General features: G+C 40.8%; 1 protein-coding gene across 1 annotated transcript in view; it reads right to left on the bottom strand.

Annotated features, from left to right (window-relative positions):
- The window catches only part of LOC117963825 (paired box protein Pax-7), a 101,224-nt gene that overhangs the window by 68,241 nt on the left and 11,845 nt on the right, over positions 1–21,138 (bottom strand). Inside the window, exons 4-5 of the mRNA XM_058992977.1 lie at positions 8,296–8,441; positions 6,079–6,273 (exon numbers count right to left, since the gene is read on the bottom strand). The gene's annotated coding sequence lies outside the window, so the exon portion shown is untranslated. The remainder of the gene's footprint in view (positions 1–6,078; positions 6,274–8,295; positions 8,442–21,138) is intronic.

Here is a 21,138-nt window from a genome sequence, read left to right as displayed (position 1 = left end):
ATAACGCTACAGCATGCAGCATGTTTGATTATATATAAAAGTTGCATTGATTTTATTTGAGTTTCCACATGCAGCGGGTGAGCATCTCCTTGCTTTTAATGACTATCATGACAATAACATAACTGAAGTCATTGTATTTTATCTAGCTCTTAATTGTATTATTAGTTGTACTGTCATTTTTTAAATGTATTTTCGTTTACGACTGTAAGTCGACCTGGATAAGGGAGCCTGCTAAGAAATAAATAAATTAATTAATTTAAAAAAAACTAAAATTGCTCCTTCGTTTTTAACAGACTTCTGTCATCATAACACCAGGACACATACGAACAGTATACACTACAAGAAGGATGCATACCATCTACATGTATATAATCCACACATACATTTCATGGGCGATCGACTAAAAAAATGACATTGAGATACTAGCAGAGCTCTCTGTAGAACATGTGAGCTTTCTCTGTCAGAACTGTGTGTGTTAAAGACCCGTCCTTCTCTACCGAGTCAACGAGGGTTCTGTATGTTGGGTTCCACGTAGAATCCAATTAGATTATTAATAATTCGAACCCCTGATTGGATTCCAAATGTAATGCTTTCGAAACCACTTTTAATAGCTCTATAGAGGAGCGCAGGAGTCATCTTTTTTATTAAAAATGTATAAACACATTGTTTCTCAGGTGAATACAAGTGTGTGTTATAAGTGCGTAAAAAAACGCATTAAATCGACACGCGTTTGACTTTGGCAATCCCACAATTAATTAATTTGTTTCAAAAATCCACTTGTGTTTGAAGCGATTATCAGTGTTTTTTTTTTTTTTTTTTTTTTGTAAGGATAGCGGGGCACCCTCACATTAGTGATCTCAAGACGCCTCGTCTCTGCTCGTTTCTCATCGTGAATGCTTCACTTGACCCTCTTCTCTGTGTAAGAAGCAGTGTTCTCTCTGAAGGTGACTTCTTTTCAGGACTCGGAGGAGCTGCTCTTCACCGCAGGGTATGACGCCAATCCTCCCTAAATCTGCGTTTTCCTGTGTTAAAAAGGGCTTTCTCTCCCTCCAAGATCACTGCGAATCCTACAAGAAATGAAACATTCCCAACTGGAGACACATACACTAGTTATTTCCTAATCCTATAAACCCAACATGGGTCTTTTCGTCTCCAAATCAAAATGTGCTTTCCTCCAAATACCCGCACAGACACCGTGTCCAATAAAACGATGTGGACAGTCTTTCTGGGAAGGTGTTGTTATGCAACACCCATAAACACAGCAGCTTGTGGTAAATGTGTGAATAACACAAACAAAACAACACACACACAGCAAACTGGGTTGTGCTTCGGCAAACATTTCACTGTTACCTTTGAAACAAACATGGCAAGGCGCGAGTCTTCATTGTGCATTGACGTGTTTTCAAAAAGCTGCAAGTTTATGAATATTTTATTAATAATAATAATAATAATAATAATAATATACAACAACATACAAGGGAGATAAACTTATTTATATACATGTACAAATATTACAACAGTGCACATTACTGAATCATTGCATACCAGTGTCAACTAATGGATTTAACACATTTTATATATATATATATATATATATATATATATATATATATATATATATATATATATATATATATATTATATGGCTCTTTGAGCTAAAATATATTATATATATATATTATACATACATATATATATTAGCTCAAAGAGCCAGCTGCCCAACGTTGCGATATGTTGTACATATTTTTCTCAAGGGAGCCTGTGTTTGAATCAAAACATTGGAGGTATTTATAGGTTTTTGACGGCATGACAACTACTTGTTATTGTTTACATTCAAATCCATGATTTATTCTTACATGATGTAATGGTGTTCTATATATTGTGACGTCATTTTTACTTCTATCTTTGAATCTGTATTAATTCTAATTAACACTACTTTATATAAACTTAAATTTTTACTATATCATGCAATACTGGATCAGCAGTCTAGATATATATATATTATTATTACACATGGTCAATAAGCAAATATTTCTGCACAAGGGGAGTGTAAGGAAGAGGGTACTGTGTCCTGTACAGAACAGCGTCATCTAGAACCCGTTTTTTGGATTCTAGAAAAATGTGTTGTCTGAACAGCAGAGGGTTCTAAATTCGAACCACCGATTTATTAAAACTCCTAAAGGTTCTATGATTCGAATATTGTTGTAAAGAATTCAGAGAAAACGTTCAATAATATGAATAACATAAAATGTGTTAAAAAAAAGTAGGCGGTGAAATACATGCACGGTCCTTAATTTAATACAGACCTTTATATAGGCTAAATATACATGTCTGTCATATTAACGCTGTCTTATGCAATGGTGTGGTTGCAATGTTACCGCGCAATCTCATTCCATTACCCAATAAATAAACTTGATGTCACGTTTTAATAAACACTGGATTTATTTATTTTTGTAACGGTGGCAACTCGTTCTACCGAGAGATCGGGGTTTTGAAGTGGTTCTGTCTACAGCAGGTGAAAGCGAACACACTGTCCAGCCAGATTTAAATTAAAAATCTATAATTTCATGTGAATGTGTTTTACAATCGGGTTTGCACAAGCCTCTAAACCGAGATTGGGTTTCCTTTGGGTTATAAAGCTAAGATCAAACACTCCCGCTTCTCACCGTGACCAAACCAACTTTCAAAAGTCTCTAAGCCCCGAACCCTTATTGAAATGGTGGAGATCCCTTCCTTAATATTTCATATGGATAAATTTTATTATTGGGTTGTTATTGGAGTGCATATTTTTTTAAAGGCGAAATTGTTATGAAAGGACGGCAGGTGCTAAAACTGGAAATAGCTATCTCTGCGTACACGGTCCAGTGAGCGGTTTATAAGATGAAAGACTTGTTTAAATTTTAAAAAAAGGTGGTTTAACCAGCAAACTACAATACAGGCTAGATCATAAAAAAAGAGCTCTGTATTGATAGACGAGCCGCATAATCAGGTATTCCTGCAGGGCTCCCTGAGTGAAAAGCTGCTTTCATTGAACACGTGCTACTGTTTCAGCAGGAATTGCGTACACTTGTGTATGCAGTGAGCGAAAGTCTAGTTTTATTATCATCTTTAGTGGGACTAAAAAAACTAGAGCAAGTGTTTTATATGCAAGCTGTAATAATCATAACTGATGACAGAAATTAACACGAATGCTGTGCGAGTTACAGCATTTAATGAAGACAGCTGAAGCGCCGACTTTATTTCAATAATAGCCGAGGGACAATTTCCTTTGGTTTATATTATTACAGTAGTTTTGCATTGTTACTGTTATTTAGAGAGCGCTGTGCGTGTGTCAGCTCGGCTGGACCCCCGTGCATATACAAAATGGTGTGGAAATTGCCGTGCAAAGCACTCCTGGTGTAAAGCAATTTCACAAATAATTTTCCCAACAATTAGGGAGTGTGGAAGGGTGAAATGGCGATTTCACATGTATGTGTGCCGGTGGGGGTACCTGCTCGCCCAGACGCGGAGCTGAGGATCCTCTGTCCGGGTTTGGTTCAATTCACACGGGCTGCCGAGGCACATAAGACCCGCTTCTCCCACCTGGGACTCTGTAACCCAGCATCGGATTAAATCAAGCATCAATCACAGGAACCCGAAAGCAAAACGTGGAGACTGTTTCTGGCGTTGGAAAGGACATTTTATATTACTTTGTATATTTTGTTCCCCATATGCTGGGCGATCTATCCGTTCCATTGCTCTCATTGTTGCTGCTGGATAAATGCCGTGTGTCACCCACTCTTCTGGGGATAACTGTAAATCAGTTTTAAGACGAGCCATATTTCAGGAGACAGTGCAGAGATTGGAAATGGATTTCTTAAGAGCGCCGCACACAATGCAGCTTCTTACCGCTTCACACTGTCGCATTCCTCGCGAACACACCGTGGAGACATATCGCAATCCTGAAGAATGCAGGATATGTACTTTTTGGAATTACTGTATACATATAATTAGGGCTGTTATTTGTATCATTATTATTGATATCAGTAAGCATTAAAACAGATAGGACAGCAATAACACAAACATGATTATTAATAATTTGGTTTCGTATTATGTGCATTCTAGAGCTGTAAAATGAACAGGTTTATGCTTCATAAAGGAAAACAACACGGTGTTTTGAGCATGCGATTCAGAACACAGATTGGGTTACATTTAACCCAAAGTAGAGTGTGCTTTATAACAAAGTGTTGAACGGGTGCGTTCTGCTTACACAAAGCGTGGTGTATCCGAGCCCCTCTCTGTCTGTCTTTCCATTTCGTGTTTTTATTTACAAACGACACAAGTGCTTAGTGGAGTATTAATAAACGCACATGTATTATAAAAAATAAAACACACAGACACAAATCTAACACATACAGATGCATGAAAATAATTAATAAAAAATACATCATCTGGACATGTAAGTGAGCGGAGTCCTGAACTGCGTTCTCGTTGTTTACAGTGATCGTGTCTGGTTGATCTTTAATAACGCCTGTGTGGATACTTTCACTAAATGCCTTTTAAAGCGTATACTATATACTCTTAATAAACACGGGTTTTGAGTTCGGCTGATTCTATTTTATTGACAGGTTAAACAGAGCAGGATTATTGGGACTAGGAGAAATCGTAAACCTGCTCGTATGGATACTCTCGATTTACTTGAAAGCCAATCCCCGTTGTTCATGCATATTTTATTACACCCTAAAAAATAACTTCGAGTCCGCAACTCGATACAAGTAAAACCATTATTATTTTCAAGTGCACTCGTGCAGTCGCATTTAAGTCGTTGAAGTATTTCTCTTCCAAAAAAAAAAGTTACGAGTTGTACTTCAGAACAGTTTTGACTACCCCCTCTCCCTCTCCTCTCTCTCTCTTTTAAACCAAACAAAATCTCTTTTAGTCATGCCTGGTTTTCTCTGATCTCTTTGAACCTGCTGCCGGTTACCTTCCGATGAAGCCGAGTACAGCTTACAATACAGTAATATATAATATAATATAATATTTTATATTATATAATATATATCACACATACACATACACACACACACACACGTCTTCAATGCAAACAGTGGATGGCCGCTTGGTGGCTGATGCGAAAGGCAAAGTTTTGCCAACACTAATGTAGTGACATTGTTAATTTGTGTGTAATGGGAGTTAATTTATTTTCACAGGGCTACACATCCCCGATCTCAGGGGACCAAAAAAAAAAACGCATGAACCGTAAAACACGTTTCAGCCACCAGCTGAACAGGATAGGTCCCGGACAAAAAGAAAGAGTGTCACAACACATTGAATAAATCCACTGCAATCCTTCAATCTGTTTTACAGAGGATCAATTTTAATTACCGCCTACAATATAAAATGTAACCTACACCGCGCACAAAGACGGGCTGTGCCATTGCACCGAAGCCCATAAGAAAAATGAATACATATCATAGGGGCTGACATGCAAATGCATGCAAATCACAGCTCTAACTGCACGCGCGAACTGTTGTTATGACATCTTCAAAACAGCAGAATTGTGCGGGACTATTTTTAAGCTTACTTCCTTGTCAGGCTTTTAAAATAACTGGTTAATAATACGTTAACTAGTCGTTTCCAGCCTCAAACTAGCCATAGAGCTGGTATATTTGAATCATATTTTATTTGTTCAAGATCTATGTCGAATCTTGCATTGCGTAAAGCTGTACAGCGGTGGACAAAAGTGTTGCAGCACTTAGAATGTTAAAAAAAATACTATATTAATATAATTGTGATATTTCATTTAACATCATGTAATCAAAGAAAATACAAAAGCCTTCCGGAAGAAATAGTCGTACAGTATTTAAACGTTAGATTTGGAAACGTCGCATTTTTTCAATTGTTGTGAGTTTTTCGTTAAGTATAAGGACAATTACAAAGCGGTATGCAATTCAATATGTTAACGCGTAAGCAGGTTTCATTCGACTTCATGAAGCAAATTGTTCATTCTATAGGGTGATGCAAAACTTTTGGCCAGAGCTGTTCAGCTTTACTGTTTCTCTAGCCACAGGGCTGTGATTTCTTTCAGTTTCTTTTTACCTGGCTGGGTAATTTTAACCAGCTTCAAAGGGTTCCAGAGAAGGCGTAGCCAAGCGAGCGAAGTACAGCCCTCTGTCTCCTGTCGCCTGTCCAGCGGGTTCACCTGCGCGCATTTTGTGGTTCCCTATAAAGAGTGTGTTTTCAATTGGTGCTGGAGACAACACGGCTGGATAGCCAGGGGGAGCAGGCACCCTTCTGGAAAATAAAAAACACAGGAGTAAAGCCAGGCTTGTGTTCATTAGCATCCGGATTCTTAAAACGCACACGTATAGGTCACATGGTGTACACCTTCAATCACTTTTATAAAACGCATTACAACAAAAGGTCATACATCAAAGAGGGGTTGAAACTAAATTCAATCACAAATACGGTTGTATCATTTTGTTTGATAAAGCGCTAGGTTTTTTTCTGTTATAGCCCGTGACTCAATCATAATTGATTCACAAAATAAACAAAAAACATATTCCCTTAATTTCCCTTCGAGATTTCTAGCTGAACTCGACTTCTACCTCATGGCATTTGGATGCAATATACAACAGTTTATCTAAACAGTGTATAGTCGATAAGGTCGGGGGGGGGGGGGGGGGGGGGGGGGGGGGCACTGATAAAGCCAATAGCCTGAAGGTCGGACCCCCCAAAAAAAAAAAAAAGTTAAGTCGGTGAGTCACGCCAAACTTCAGCTAAAACACAAACAAAGTCATTTAAAACAGCGTAGGCTTCTGTAAAACGAAAGAAACGTCGAGGTACACCTACATATATATATTTATAAAGTCCCAGTTTTCCATACTCCTAATTCACGCAGGCTGCCCTACTTCCTTTCTCTCGTTCGGTATCTTCAGAACCGTCTCCGGCCTCGTGGCAGACGCGCACCTGCAGCTCCTTAAAAGGCTAATGAAAGCGAGCCGCTCCCCGTGTTATTTTAACAAACAGCCCATCGAAAACAGCACCTGGTTTCGCTCAGAATTAGACTCGCAGGCATCTGCAGTGTTTTGTGAAGTCGTTTGAAATGAGTTGTTGGGACCTTTGATTTATTTAAAAAAAGGTGTATTTGAAATAAAGTAAAATAAGTGATATTTAATATAAAATGCAGGTGTAGTGAATGCGTGTTAAATATGCCATTACATATGTCTGTGATCTGACAATACTACTACCACTACGACTAATAATAAAGGGAGGGGGAGGGACAGATGCCAGACCTCTGCCCAGCTCCCCGGTGACCCGAGCTGTCATTTCACTGCACTAATTACTTTATACAAGAATCACCAAGATCTCCAAACGGTTTACATCACAAGAAAATGAGATGATGAATTCGGCTGCAATACACGTGGCGTCTGGCAGAGGGCGCTGTTGCTCTCTGAACGGTGATTGAGCGTCTAATTCTCTCTCTCTCTCTCTCTCTCTCTCTCTCTCTCTCTCTCTCTCTCTCTCTCTCTCTCTCTCTCTCTCATATGTAGTTCTGCAAGTTTACAGGAGAGTAGGCTACCCTTGACCCCTGCGTGCTTTACTGACACTAATATTTGTGCACGGACCCTTGGTGGCACTTTAATATTGTTGAGGCGGTACTTCCACGTCTCTAAAGTTAACCTGCTCTGGCAGTCTCTGTTCATTAAACATAACCGCTCGCTACTCCGCGTGTGAAGTGTGCTCCTATACAACAAGCGCTGAAACGAGCCCTCGTATTGCACAGAACAGAAGCAGCGCCCACAGGGCTCGTGCAAACGCTGACAGCTGAAAAAGGTGTGCATAACGGCAGGCTTGTTTGATTGATAGATTATATAGATTAGATAGACAGATCGATGGATAGATACCTCACTAATATATGCACGCTAACTGTAAACTGCCTAACAATTTAATGAAAGTAACTAAAAGTTCCACTTCATTCATTACACAAATCAAAAGCTCTAGTGCATGGTGACGTATCTGGTGGCGATGGAGCGATCCGATTGGCTGTTAAGGTTGTGATGGTGGATAATTAAGATTATTCGTACAAGTGAGAACAAATCCCAACAGGACCAACTTCAGGGACGCTGGAAACTGGTAACATTGAAGTGTATTTAAAAAAGTTACAAAAGTCTTCCCTGAAGCTATCTGAACTGAGTTAGTGATTGAAAATGTGTCCTGTTAATAGACAGCCAGAAGTAACAATTGTGTTTGTGCATTTCAGGTACATCTGAACAATTAACATTAAAAAAAAAAAAAAAAAAAAGATGATCAGACCCCCTTTGGTGTCTCGGGGTCTGGAGATTGTTTAGAAATCCGAGGACGGGACAGATCTCTTTCTGTGAGGAGAGCAGACACCCACACGCAGGGAAGCACCGAGACCAATGCCTGGTACCGACTGGAGCCAGATCAAAAGAAAGAAGCTGTGAAGAGAGAGAACATTTAAAAAAAAAAAAAAGTCATTTCTCTCATTTATTAAAACCCCTTAATTAACTCCCCAACAAAGGCTGGATTCTACTGAGATGGACAGTGGTCATCTTCAGACATGCCTGTCAGACTTTTGAGATGCAGTCTTTGTTCAAATAGACCCTGTCCTTCTCTCGTGGACATCCCAAAGGCTGGAAAATGAACAGACTTTCTCTTTCATCACACCTCATATCTTATATGGATCTCTGCAGCATTCTTCAAAACGCCTTGAAGTGCCTATCTTAGTGCTATGGTAATTAAAAACAACACTTCTGATGCTTCTGGGTGAATGTGCAGAGTTGCTAATCACTATCTGGGGGGTGGGGGTGTATTTTATAGACACACACACACACACACACACTTTGTTTTTCTCACAAAACGTCAGGGTGTATGTGTGTGTATAGAACACCTCCATGAAATCTTCAGGTGTTTATAGAAATCTACAGAAAATGAAAATTAAAAAATTGCCAGTTTTACAGATCTGGAGAATATTACAGACATCTGCAGAAACGGGTGTGATTTACACACATATGCCTATAGGATGGTAAAAACACTTAATTTTCTATAGTAATCTATTGTTTAATACAAATTGTATCGGGCAGTTTAAGCTTTGGTGACTGTTCACTGCTGAGCTGCACTTTGTACACACTTTAACTAAATTGGTTAAAGCAGGCCAAGTTGTTTGACTCACAGTGGCTTGAAAAAGGACATTTTTATAAAACTGAATATTCAAGCTACTTAACTTCATTGGTAGTTGAAATAAATAAACTAAATGTCATCTAAGTATAACACTGGTGATTTTCTCGAATCGTCTATCTTACAAAAAAAAAAATGAAGGAAATTTAAAAGCACCTTCCCCAAATGAATCTGTTTAATTTATGTTTAAATATGCTTTATTTCCCATACAATGTAATTGTTATATAAACAGAATACAGCACAAACGTATACAGAGTGCAGCGTTTATTTCACTGGACGAGGAACAGCCACTGTGCTGCTTGAACATTAATTCTCTCTCTCTCTCTCTATTTACATTAAGAGATACGAATCCAAGTGTAGATGAGATTGAATCAAATGTTCCATGTAGTGTTGTCCATATGCAAGAAATAGCATTGGGGTTTCTTTAGAACTGCTCATTTCTTGCAGATGGTTTAGTAAGAAAGGGGCTTTGTAAAGAGGGGGCTCATGGGATTGCGAGGTGTGCTTCTGCTGCAGCCAGAAAAGGGTCACTTCCTTTAGGGTGCCTTCAACAGCATCGCTGAATAAGCAGGAGAACCCGTGTCAAATCATTGCGGAAATGTGCCAGTCGCCTCTGGTGTGGCTACCATTGTTCAAGTCTTGTGATTCCTTTTAGCATGGTAGCGTGTTTAGGAAAAATAACCAGACTGAGAACAAGCACCGCTTTAGAGCTCCTGTTTGTTTTCACTGTACTGTAAGGTCACCGCCCCCCCCCCCCCCCCCCGCCATCCCTCTACCGTCCCTCGAAGCAAGTTAGGAATTATTATTGCAGCTGCAAAAAATTTGGAATGTTCTATAAACTCCCCCCCCCCCCCCCCAACAAGAATTTTGTGTTACATTTATGCTTTTGCTCCAGTGCGAAGTTTACATAAAGTTTACACAAGTTTACAAAAAGTTTATGTAAAGAGTTACATAAAGTTTGCATTAAAGTTTACATTCTAGAAGTTGCTGCAGTAACACAGCTGCAGTTCTTTATAAAACCACAGCGACAAGACCCGTGAAGTGCATGGCCATGGTTAACAATGGGCAAAGACAACTGTCCGTGTGGGGAGCCCTTGCAACAGGAGAGACACTTTGACACACACCCGAATCTGCTCTCATGAGTGGGGAAACTTGAAAACATGAAGTGCGAGAAGCTCTGATCCATCTCTCAGTGAATTTTGAGCCGTGAACAATAAGCGTTCAGAAGGATCTCGCCGGGGTTATAAAGCACGCCATGACATCACTGCCAGGGCCTGCCAGCTCACTGTCAAAACCAGAGCGGTCTGCCAGAAAATGTAAATCTAACTACAAAGCATACAGAACCCTAGCATTGCCACTGTTGTGTCACTGCATAGATATGAAGATCATTCAGTAAGGTCACTTCTGCATTGTTAAACAGACAACACTCCATCAGTCTTCTATTATACATAGAAACCTACAAGAGAGTTGTCATGGTTTAAGGTTAGTTAAGATCTCTTTCCCTCACGCTGTGCAATTGTTTTTAGTGTGGGGTTATGGGGTTCAGAGATCATAGGGCAAGATATAAACCCCACACCACTGCTCCCAATCAGAACTTCAATGCTTTGGTATTGCATTTTACATAATCTATAAGTGTTAATAAATTTCACCGAAGCCATAGAGCTCATCCACAGCACGCCTCATGCTGTATTCTCAGACAGCAGCCGAAGTCTTCATGCGACTCTAATGCTGCACCAAGTTGAACCTTGTTAACACGCTGAAGGATGTTCACATCTGCTCAGAATTATTCCAATGTGTTATTGTTTCCTCTGGGGACTTTATCATGATGCCTGAAAGTGCCTGTGTGAAACATCTTGTAAGAGGAAGACATGGCTGCTTACTTTACTTGATTCTTTTATTTAATCAGGATGGGAGCCTGTGAGATAGTCATCTCTTTTCAGAAGGGGTCCTGAGAGCCAGCTTCAGCTCCTAATAACAGCGCAGAGATATCGTACCGCAGGAAACAGTGGCAAACCACTTCCAACTCCCAGTGCTGGATAGAAGCAGTTAAACTTTCCCTCCCCTCATGGGTCAATGTTTCTTTCCAGCTCCTAATATCCTCTCTGTTGCACCCTTCTGAAAAAGGCACTGTACTAATACAAACGACAAATGCCAAAAACACACTGTTCTTCTAACAAAAGTCTATGATCTATGACCATCAGAGAAACTTTATTTTGACCAATAAAACATGCACAAACATTACTGACAGAACAAATAGAGGGATTATACTAATGGAAATTTCAGTAGACAGCACAGCGACAGGCTGCCGTTGCTGTACAGTCAATGGGACTGGCTTTTCCAAACTGTATGTGTTTTTTTTCGATTCCCAATGAAAGCGCACAGATATTCCCTTTGTCATACAATGTTACGTATTTGTAAATAATGGCGTGGTTATCACTAGTCCTGGAAGATCGCTTGGATATCTTCCACCTTGGCGAGAGGGGTAATCACGTTTCCCAGGACCAAAGCCACGCAGGGCTGGAGACAGGGAAGGGAAGGGTTGTGCTGTGGCAGAGCCAGCAGGAGATGAACAGGTGCAGGTGTCTCAGGACCCGCCACAGTGGAGTCTGAGCTCTCCAAGGAGGTACGGAGAGCATTTAGCATCCTGTGTAAGCTCCCAGATGGAACTGCTTAGGCGTGTTAAATCAAGCTGGTGGTAATGGCATCTTGTCACCATTTATCACCGCAAGGAGAGGAAGGAATGTCCGAGATGAGAGAACAGTCCTCCGTGCTACAGTCCGCGCAGAAGCATTCCAAAATACCTCCGAGGTTAACCCTTGCAGCGCTTTCAGATCCTGCCCTGGTTTTATTCCAGGCGCGTGTTCAGTTTTACAAACACTGCACTGAAAGTGCGGTCAGCAGAAGGAAAGTATTGCAATAAAAAATGAATTTCCTGATAAAGAAAAAAGAACATCTACAACTGGAACGGAGAAGCTGGACTGCAAGGCAATTCTTGACATCGTATGGGTCAATAGAGAAAGTGCAACACTTCTACACAGGAACTTATGGGTCAAAACTTCAGAACTTTAAGCAATGTTTAGTTTAGGATTTTTTTTTTTTTAAGCCCATTTTGATTCAATCAAAATTGCAGGTCATTAAACCTCTTTTACTTTATTTCAAGTCAACATTTAAATCGAAGCGTTAAGAGTTTGTTTCTAAATACTCTTTGAAGAACACCTTTGTGAATAGGGCCTTCTAAACAATGAGCCAATTCATATTTAAAATGTAATAGTCTACAGAGTTTTTTTTTTTTCTCAAACCCAATTTTACACGATCTTGAAAGCCTGCATGTTTTCAACTTACATGCTTGGTCCAACAAAAGGTATTGACATCAACACTCTGTTTCTTCTCAAAATGTTACCGATTACTTTAAATACTGTAAAACAAATATCTGCTGCAACACAAATCTGCAGCATGTGAACTGCGGCCCTTCTTTGCGGTTCAAATTGTTTTGGTGGGGGGTTTTTTTTGGCGGCGTGTGTAGTTTGCACCATTTTTATAAAACAGCAGAAAAGAAATAGTGAAGATGTCCCACTCTACCCAGCAGAAGGATAAGCATGGCTTCCTTGCTTCCCAGCGAGTTCTACCAGCCTCCCTCCTGGAGGAGTCATTTGCTGCTTCACCCAGAGTGGGTGGAAGAACAGCTTTCTTTTATTCTCCAGAACAAACCAATGGAGCTGCCAGACCCTCAAGTGCCAAAGTGATGATTATAGGGCCTGTGAACATCACCTGTTCTCTTCAGTTACAAGTTAACGAGCAGATAATGCGTTTCTTTTCTTTGTTTTTGTCTTTCACTTCAAACCATGAATCACACAACAAAAAGACCAGCAGTAAATAAAAGGCACAGAAAAGGTATTATATTAGCCGTTTGTTGCTCAGAATAACAAATGAACTCCACTGTACGTGCATCTTCTATTCAGAAGATCATGTGGTGCAAAATAACCAGGTCAAACAAGTCAACCCAGTTACTGTGTAAGGGATGCAACAAAGAGGATCGATGCTGTTTGTTTGGTACAAAGACAAAAAGAAGAGAGAGAGAGAGAGAGAGAGAGAGAGAGAGAGAGAGAGAGAGAGAGCGAAGAGATGGAGGGAGAGAGAGAGAGAGAGAGAGAGAGCGAAGAGATGGAGGGAGGGAGAGAGACAGACAGAGAGACAGAGAGAGAGAGAGGAGACGGAGAGAGACAAACAGAGAAGAGACAGAGAGAGACAGACAGTCACAGACAGAGAGAAGTGACAGAGAGAGACAGGAGGGAGTGAGAGAGAGAGACAGACAGACAGACAGAGAGAGAGAGAGAAGTGACAGAGACAGAAGAGGGGGAGAGAGAGAGACAGAGAAGGAAAGATCTCGCTGGAGGCTAAACTGATTCGTATTGAGATAGACAGTAAGCACACACTGCATTCTCTGACAGGGCTTTCAATGGTTATTAAACTACCTCTTCCTCATTTGACTCATGTGCTTAAAATCCTAAAAAGGCCTGCTTGTTTGTTATTGCAGTCTAATTGCAGATTCTGTTACATGACCAGAAGGCTTCCTCTGAAATCGGGGTCCTTGTTCTGATGAGTGATTTATTTTTGCATTTCTTTGTGAAAGATATCAATTTATGTCCTTCGTTGTGAAATCCCCCTCTTTGGACACTGTGGAAAGAACCACATTCCTTCTGCAGATACGCACGCCAGCACCTAAAAGTCTTGCCTTTGTCTGTGCAATCTGCATGCGGTGAAAATGAATGCAAGAAATCTATCGTCACTGTTAGTGAGTTTGTTTAAAATTGCAGTGCTTCTTATTCCATGTGCTGATGTTATCCTGAGCAGAGAACATAAAGCCTGTATACCGTTGTTCGTTAACGAGATGATTTCTGTTTAGGATTTCTGTTTAATCCCCCCCCCCCCCTCTCTCTCTGTAGGGGTACTGTGTGAGTACAGTACTGTATTAAACATTTTCAAAATTAATTTGTTGATTGACAATTAAACTACAAAAGCAATCAAAAAAATACTGGCAGCTTCGTATGGAACATACCTGCACGCGTACATGGTGTCTACCCACTTACATCAAGAGCCTCACATACCAGTACCGTCTCTGAAGAGATACAGTGTGAATCAACATAAACCTTGAAGCCAGAAACATAACAGATGGCATTTCTTATGGAACAAGAGGCTACCTACACACAAGACGCATGACCTTGCATACTGGACCAAATTTATCAACTGATTACCAAACTGCCCCACATGTCATCCAGCGCTAATGGCTGGCATGCCATTGGCTGCAAGAACACAAGCACACATCCTTCTAGCAGTTAAAGCCAGACACTGAAATGAAAGTGCTTTCCAAGGACAGTCCCATTGACCATGAGAATTACCTGCCCAGCAGTACCCAGAGGTGTGCATTCTTGGTAAAGTCAGAAATATATCGATTGTGTTTATATGGACGGCAGAAAATACAGAAAAAGCATTGCGGTCCAATTCTTCACTGTTCTGCCCTTTCATTTTCTCGAGGGTCTTACAAAGCTAGCAGTGGACGTTAGCAATTAGACAAGGTCAGGCTCTTCGGCAGAGGCCAGTCTTCACAGAGGGGCTGCCCCTCGCGCTCACTGGGCACTGAGGCACTGTAATGACCTGCCAGCGGGTCTGGTGCACACTGGAGCCAGGGCTGGCTAGGAACCAAGCCTCACCATAGGAGCAGCATTGTGGTTAGCATTAAAGTCATGTTCTTCACAGTCATGTTGATGTGTTTCACAGTCAAGTTTACAACCCTGGGTTTTCCTCCGCAGACACATGACTGAAAGGTGTTATTAAATGTCATCCGGAACTTTTAAACACTCCATCACGAGAAACACAGAGATGCTAAAAACAAGCTTTACCATAAAGAACGGTAAACTGACCCTTATGAAAGTTTCCCACAGTAAAAGCACAGCCAAGTGTAATAAAGCACAGTGAAAGCATGATAAAGCATAGGGAAGCATTGTAAAGCACAAGGAGGTCTGGTAAAACACAGGGAAGCATTGTAAAGCACAGAGAGGTCTGGTAAAGCATAGGGAAGCATTGTAAAGCACAGAGAGGTCTGGTAAAGCATAGGGAAGCATTGTAAAGCACAGAGAGGTCTGGTAAAGCATAGGGAAGCATTGTAAAGCACAGAGAGGTCTGGTAAAGCATAGGGAAGCATTGTAAAGCACAGGGAGGGATGGTAAAGCACAGAGAGGTCTGATAAAGCATAGGGAAGCATTGTAAAGCACAGAGAGGTCTGGTAAAGCATAGGGAAGCATTGTAAAGCACAGAGAGTTCTGGTAAAGCATAGGGAAGCACTGTAAAGCACAGGGAGGTCTGGTAAAGCATAGGGAAGCATAGTAAAGCACAGGGAGGTCTGGTAAAGCATATTGAAAAACAAGACATACCAGGGTAAACTATGGTAAATGCAGAGTATAACAACCACGACAGAAGCATAATGAAAGTGCAAATCAACTGTGCAAACTCTTCCAAGAGCAGCAGCAGCAGCAGCTCTGTGGCTTTGTCTCATTACACGTTCTGTATAAGAGACACGCAAGCAGCCTTAGCCAGATGGACAGGGCGCACAGTGATGATAGCGTTATCAGAGGTACGTTTGAAACCCTGGTTAGCGCTCAGATATCGGAGGTGGTTTCTCGATTTCAGTGACACTGGGGTTAAATCGTCTCCAGTCCCTTTGCTGCGCGCAATTTGTCCCCACAACCTCGGAACAACACTGCCTTTTGAACGGAGCAGCATGTGATAGACTGGGCTGTCATTCGCTTTAATCGGTTAGAGCAGGTCCTCTCTCTTGAAACACTGCTCGAAGAAAGAAAGACAGACAGAAATAAAGAACTCTGTTTAATGAACAAGAAAGTGACTGCGGTCATTATACATGCTGGCCGATTTGTTTCACTTGGAGCATGAGTGCAGTGCCGTGAAACGTGAATCATTTGATTGGCAACGCGTTTGTGTGTCCTCAGCGCTGCGGGTACAGTAATCCTACAGGTCTGCATGCACGCCCACACTCCAGTAAACAGGTATTCTGAAGGTGGGAATCAATAACGCACCAAAATGACAAACACACTTGTTTATAAAACAGCGATCTATAAAAGCCAGCAGTAAACAAAAGGTCTGCTGATACGCGTATTCGGAAATGCCTTTCAGAACCATTTATCGGCAGGTATTAAATACATCGGATTTCATGTTTGCTTTGAGAAAAAAAAGGGACGATTTGAAGTTAAATTAGGAGCACATGTCCCGAAGTGATTTTAAACACCGATACAAGGTTTTAAAAGTTGGTCCTATTAAAAATCATTGAGGAAGTGCATTGGTACTGAAAAGGTTTGCAAAATGTACTGCAACTCCAGTCTCTCTGCGCTGCCCGTTTGCATTTTCCGAAGAAGACATGCGAGCTGAAAACACTGAGATCGCAATCCCTCGTTTCCTCTTTTGATCCGGAATTTTTGAAATGGAACTGGACCAACACAGCCGAACCAAAAAGTGCTGCCAGTTGGCCCGCAGTTAATACTGCCGTAGAGGTTTCAGTAAAAACTGTGAAGCGCAAATGTTAGCGGCAGAGACACACATAGGGGCTGCACTTGGAACCAGATTACTCACTCATTTATTTCCATTCAAATTCATTTGGGGTGCTTGCAGTGATGCTACCCGACACCCCGATCCCAGCCTACAGTAATCCGCAAGCTCCTGCCTACACATGCTTTCTCAGCGCAGCCCAGCCGAGGCTGTATTCACAAAGCAATAGCAGGGCGGTGTATGCATAGTGCCGCAATGTATTAACCTGCTGACCTGTCTTTTTTATATTTCCCTAACTCTGGCATGCTGTCTGCAATCATTGAGAGTTCTGGTGTTCTGTCTCTCCAACACTGAAGTATTATCATTATTCTCTGGAACATACTCCGAAATGGCTTGAATGGCTCCAAGCCAAGGAAAAAGGAGATTCCATATTGGAGCCTTGAACCAAGAGCCAACATAACATAGAGTAGGACATGTAAAGATGTACTAAAAAGAAGACATTTGAAGAGACTTGTTCTTCGATCGTTGAAGCCTGCAGTTTCCTGTAAAGAGGGTTATCTAGTACCCTCCTACAAACAGGGCAGCAGTGTGGAGTAGTGGTTAGGGCTCTGGACTCTTGACTAGAAGGTCGTGGGTTCAATCCCTGGTAGGGGACACTGCTGTTGTACCCTTGAGCAAGGTTCTTTACCAAGATTGCTCCAGTAAAAACCCAACTGTATAAATGGGTAATTGTATGTAAAATAATGTGATATCTGTATAATGTAAAATAATGTATAATGTGATATCTTGTAACAATTGTAAGTGGCCCTGGATAAGGGCGTCTGCTAAGAAATAAATAATAAAACAGGACCATTGAATCACACATGTATACTGGTGCTGGATGGTAAACTGAAGTCCCATACACAGGGCCCTACTTAATCAATACAGGGGTGCGGTTCTACTTGGTGCATTTTGAGATCTGGAAGTCTGGTACCATTTGAATGATAAACTTCACTGCTGGTCAGTTCGGACTGAAACGTGTTCATGGGTAATCCACCCCACCACGTCCTCTTTCTTTTTTAAAAGGTAGGACTATAAAGTCGACTGGAGTGCGTACTTATCTTTGACTGTTTCTCCCCAGCAAACAGCGTGCGAATGTCGCTTTAGGTCTGTGTTATTACACATCTATTCAAGATAAATCACACGTCTTCCATTACGCACGGTTCAGTATTTTTGTCCTTCAGCTGGCACTTTGTCAACCCAGACAACCATTTCTAAATTGTTTTTCATGGAAAGTTGTCGGGCAGAACAGAGCGTGTTGATGAGAGGGGAAGCATGAGACCTCGTCAAGGGGCCGGCCCACCTCTAGATATCAATGCCGACATTCTGTGGATCACTCACCGAAGATTCACCGTGCAAGATTCATTCTGTGCGTCGTCAAGGCAGCTATTCATCTGCAGTTCTTTACACAAAACATTTCAAAGTGCAATACTGACACTGTTCTTTGAACAACTCCAATCATCTTTGAAGGTCGCGAATTCAAAAATAACACGTGGAGTCCAGCCGCAAAAGAACGTCCCAAACATCTTCTGGAACCGGGCGGTTTAAAGTTATGCAAAACGAACACAGTGGGTTTTCGCTACGGTTTAAGTTCATCATATTGTGAATGTTATATTTAAGTCCAGTAGCTCATCCGTTATGGTTTTATTTAAAAAACTAAATTAGTCATAAGGCTTAAGTCATGCGTTACTATAAATGATTTTTTTTTTATGTTCATCAAATGTGGGGTTTACACTCATTGCAAGCCGCTTTGGTATTTCCCATAGTTTTAATGTTGGATTACTTTGTGTCGTCCTGAAGCTTCACTCTTCTGATCACTTCTCTGTTTTTTCCTGAACAGTCGCAGCATTCTCTATGTCCCCTTTTCTGTTTCTTATATACTGCACTGTATTTAACCCACGCATTATGGTAATAATAACTTGGTAAAAGGAATCTGAATACTCCACATTGTTCTCACGTTATTTTTTAACTCATTTACAATCCTTCTATTTTTGTCTCATTTGCAATGACTCTTTCATGAAAGATTTATGTTGAGACGGAAATAAAGGATTGACAAAAAAATTAAAAAAGCTGAAAATGCAGGTTCTCATCAGGCTGCACCAAAGGGCACATCTTAAGTATTTTAAGGAAGTAGGAATCTTTGACATAATAGAGGAAAAAGTATACAAAGTTACAGCATAGAGAATATCTGAAATATATTTTATTGAAGCTGAAAACTTGATACAGGATCTGATTGTAGGTCAATACAGGGTTCTACTGTGATGATAGATAGATAGATAGATGGATAGATAGATGTTATTTATTAATAGTTTTATACTTGTATGTAAAACGTAATGAAGTAGCACTAATAGCCTTAATACATTTTTTTTTAGATGTTGTGGCTTTGGACTAGATAGTACTGACACTGGAACAAAATAAAGCTAATAAACTTGTCATAAGCCCCAGCTGAGTCAGTAATTTTCATTGTAAAATATTGCATTTGCTACATTTTCTGTATCGTTGTGCTTGATTTTTACGCAGTATGTTTCCAAATGTAATGGTTATGCCACTGATGCGGCTGAATGGCAATATTTAAGCAAGAAATCACTGCAAAATTGGGCAGTTATGGCAGGATACAGAGGAAACTTTGAGTGAAGAAGCAACAAGACATAATCATGCAAAGCTGCAATTCAATTATAATACGAGCAGGGAAGGAAAGAAAATACTAATTGCATTAAAATCGACACACTCAATTTACAGTAATGTGCCTTTCCAAAAGCAGCCACAAAAGTAGCTCAAATCATAATTGCAAAAAAAATAAAAAAAAATAAAAATCATTATGCCTGTTGCAATTCAGTTTATCATGCTAATAGCGCTAATATTTAAAAGGCATGGCATTGAAACTATAAACCTTCAAACCGAGTTTCCCTGAGCAGACTGTGAAAGCCAGTGGGTTTCTTTGTGCACTGTTTCATATGTTTCTGTGTTAGTCTAAAGCAGGACTGTCCCAGTGCTGAGCTGTGGGTGGAGCCCTATAGGGCTCACCAGGCTCCACAATATGCCTCTCTTGATTCAGAGGTTACAGCTGTTGTTTCTGGTGGAAGCAAACAAATGATGTTTTAGCATGAAGCTTGTTAAATGAGCACCGAAGTGCTGAGGCAGGGTGCAGTCTGGTTACACCACATTTGGCTCTTTAGAAACTTCCTGGTAAATCGCTAAGCCAAAACAGTTGGACAGCTCTGGTCCTAAGCATGTTACAAAAAACTGACAATACTGGGCAAACCCAACAGGACCCTGTAGAACAGCAGCTGTCTGGTACAATTCTGTTATTGAAATGGGTTAATATGTCCACTCTATCCCATGCAGGGGGGAGACATTGTGATTCTCTTCTTCTTAGTGTCCTGGTGAATGCAGTGCGCTGCTGGAGGCATGGAGAGTAGTGGTTAGGGTTCTGGACTCTTGACCGGAGGGTCGTGGGTTCAATCCCAGGTGGGGGACACTGCTGCTGTACCCTTGAGCAAGGTACTTTACCAAGATTGCTCCAGTAAAAACCCAACTGTGTAAATGGGTAATTGTATGTAAAAATAATGTGATATCTTGTAACAATTGTAAGTCGCCCTGGATAAGGCCGTCTGCTAAGAAATAAATAATAATAATAATAATAATAATAATAATAATAATAATAATAATAGAGAGGGTCTGGCCCTGCAGACTCCTATCCAGCTCCATCTTCATACTAGTGGCCAAGCCAAATTGGCAATCAAGTATATAATTTAGCCTGATCACATTCACACATGGTTTTTGGTCCAGGGATGGGGGGTTTTAACCAACCGTATCGCTGCTAAATAAAACAAAAAACACTAAATTATTTGCACCTCCCCCTGTCATGGGTTTCATTTACAGTGACCCGGAGTGCAGGGTTGCATTACCTAGTCCAGTTTCTTAGTACCCCTCTATTCACCTGGCTTGGGGATTGGTGTGGACTCCTGTTTCTTGATCGGCTGGACCTCCACTCTCAGTAAAGGGCAGCTTGCACAGTGATGTTAATTGATTCTGCAGTTACATTTGTTTACCCAAGCCCCAGACAAAAAGCTCATTTGTCCCACTGCTAGGTGTTAACTGGATCTCCCTTCACAGCCATTCACGTGTCTGTCATACCAAAAAATGTCAGTCCTATTAAAAGCTAGTGTGAAATCCCAATGTTCCTTCTGAGAAAAGCTGGCTTTCTAATGGGGAAGGAAACATTAGGGTGATGCATATTCCCTTCAGCTGCATGCAAACACCATGACCTTTGATTTTCGGTTCACAGAGGAAAATCAATCTCTCCTTCCTTGTAACAGTAACAAAGGCCTGAGTACGTTTTACAAGTTTGTGTAATCCACACTC

The sequence above is a fragment of the Acipenser ruthenus genome, chromosome 20 (assembly GCF_902713425.1).
Source record: "Acipenser ruthenus chromosome 20, fAciRut3.2 maternal haplotype, whole genome shotgun sequence".
Classification (NCBI taxonomy): domain Eukaryota; kingdom Metazoa; phylum Chordata; class Actinopteri; order Acipenseriformes; family Acipenseridae; genus Acipenser; species Acipenser ruthenus.
The sequence above is the reverse complement of the archived record's forward strand: the minus strand, read 5'-3'. Positions and strand labels throughout refer to the sequence as shown.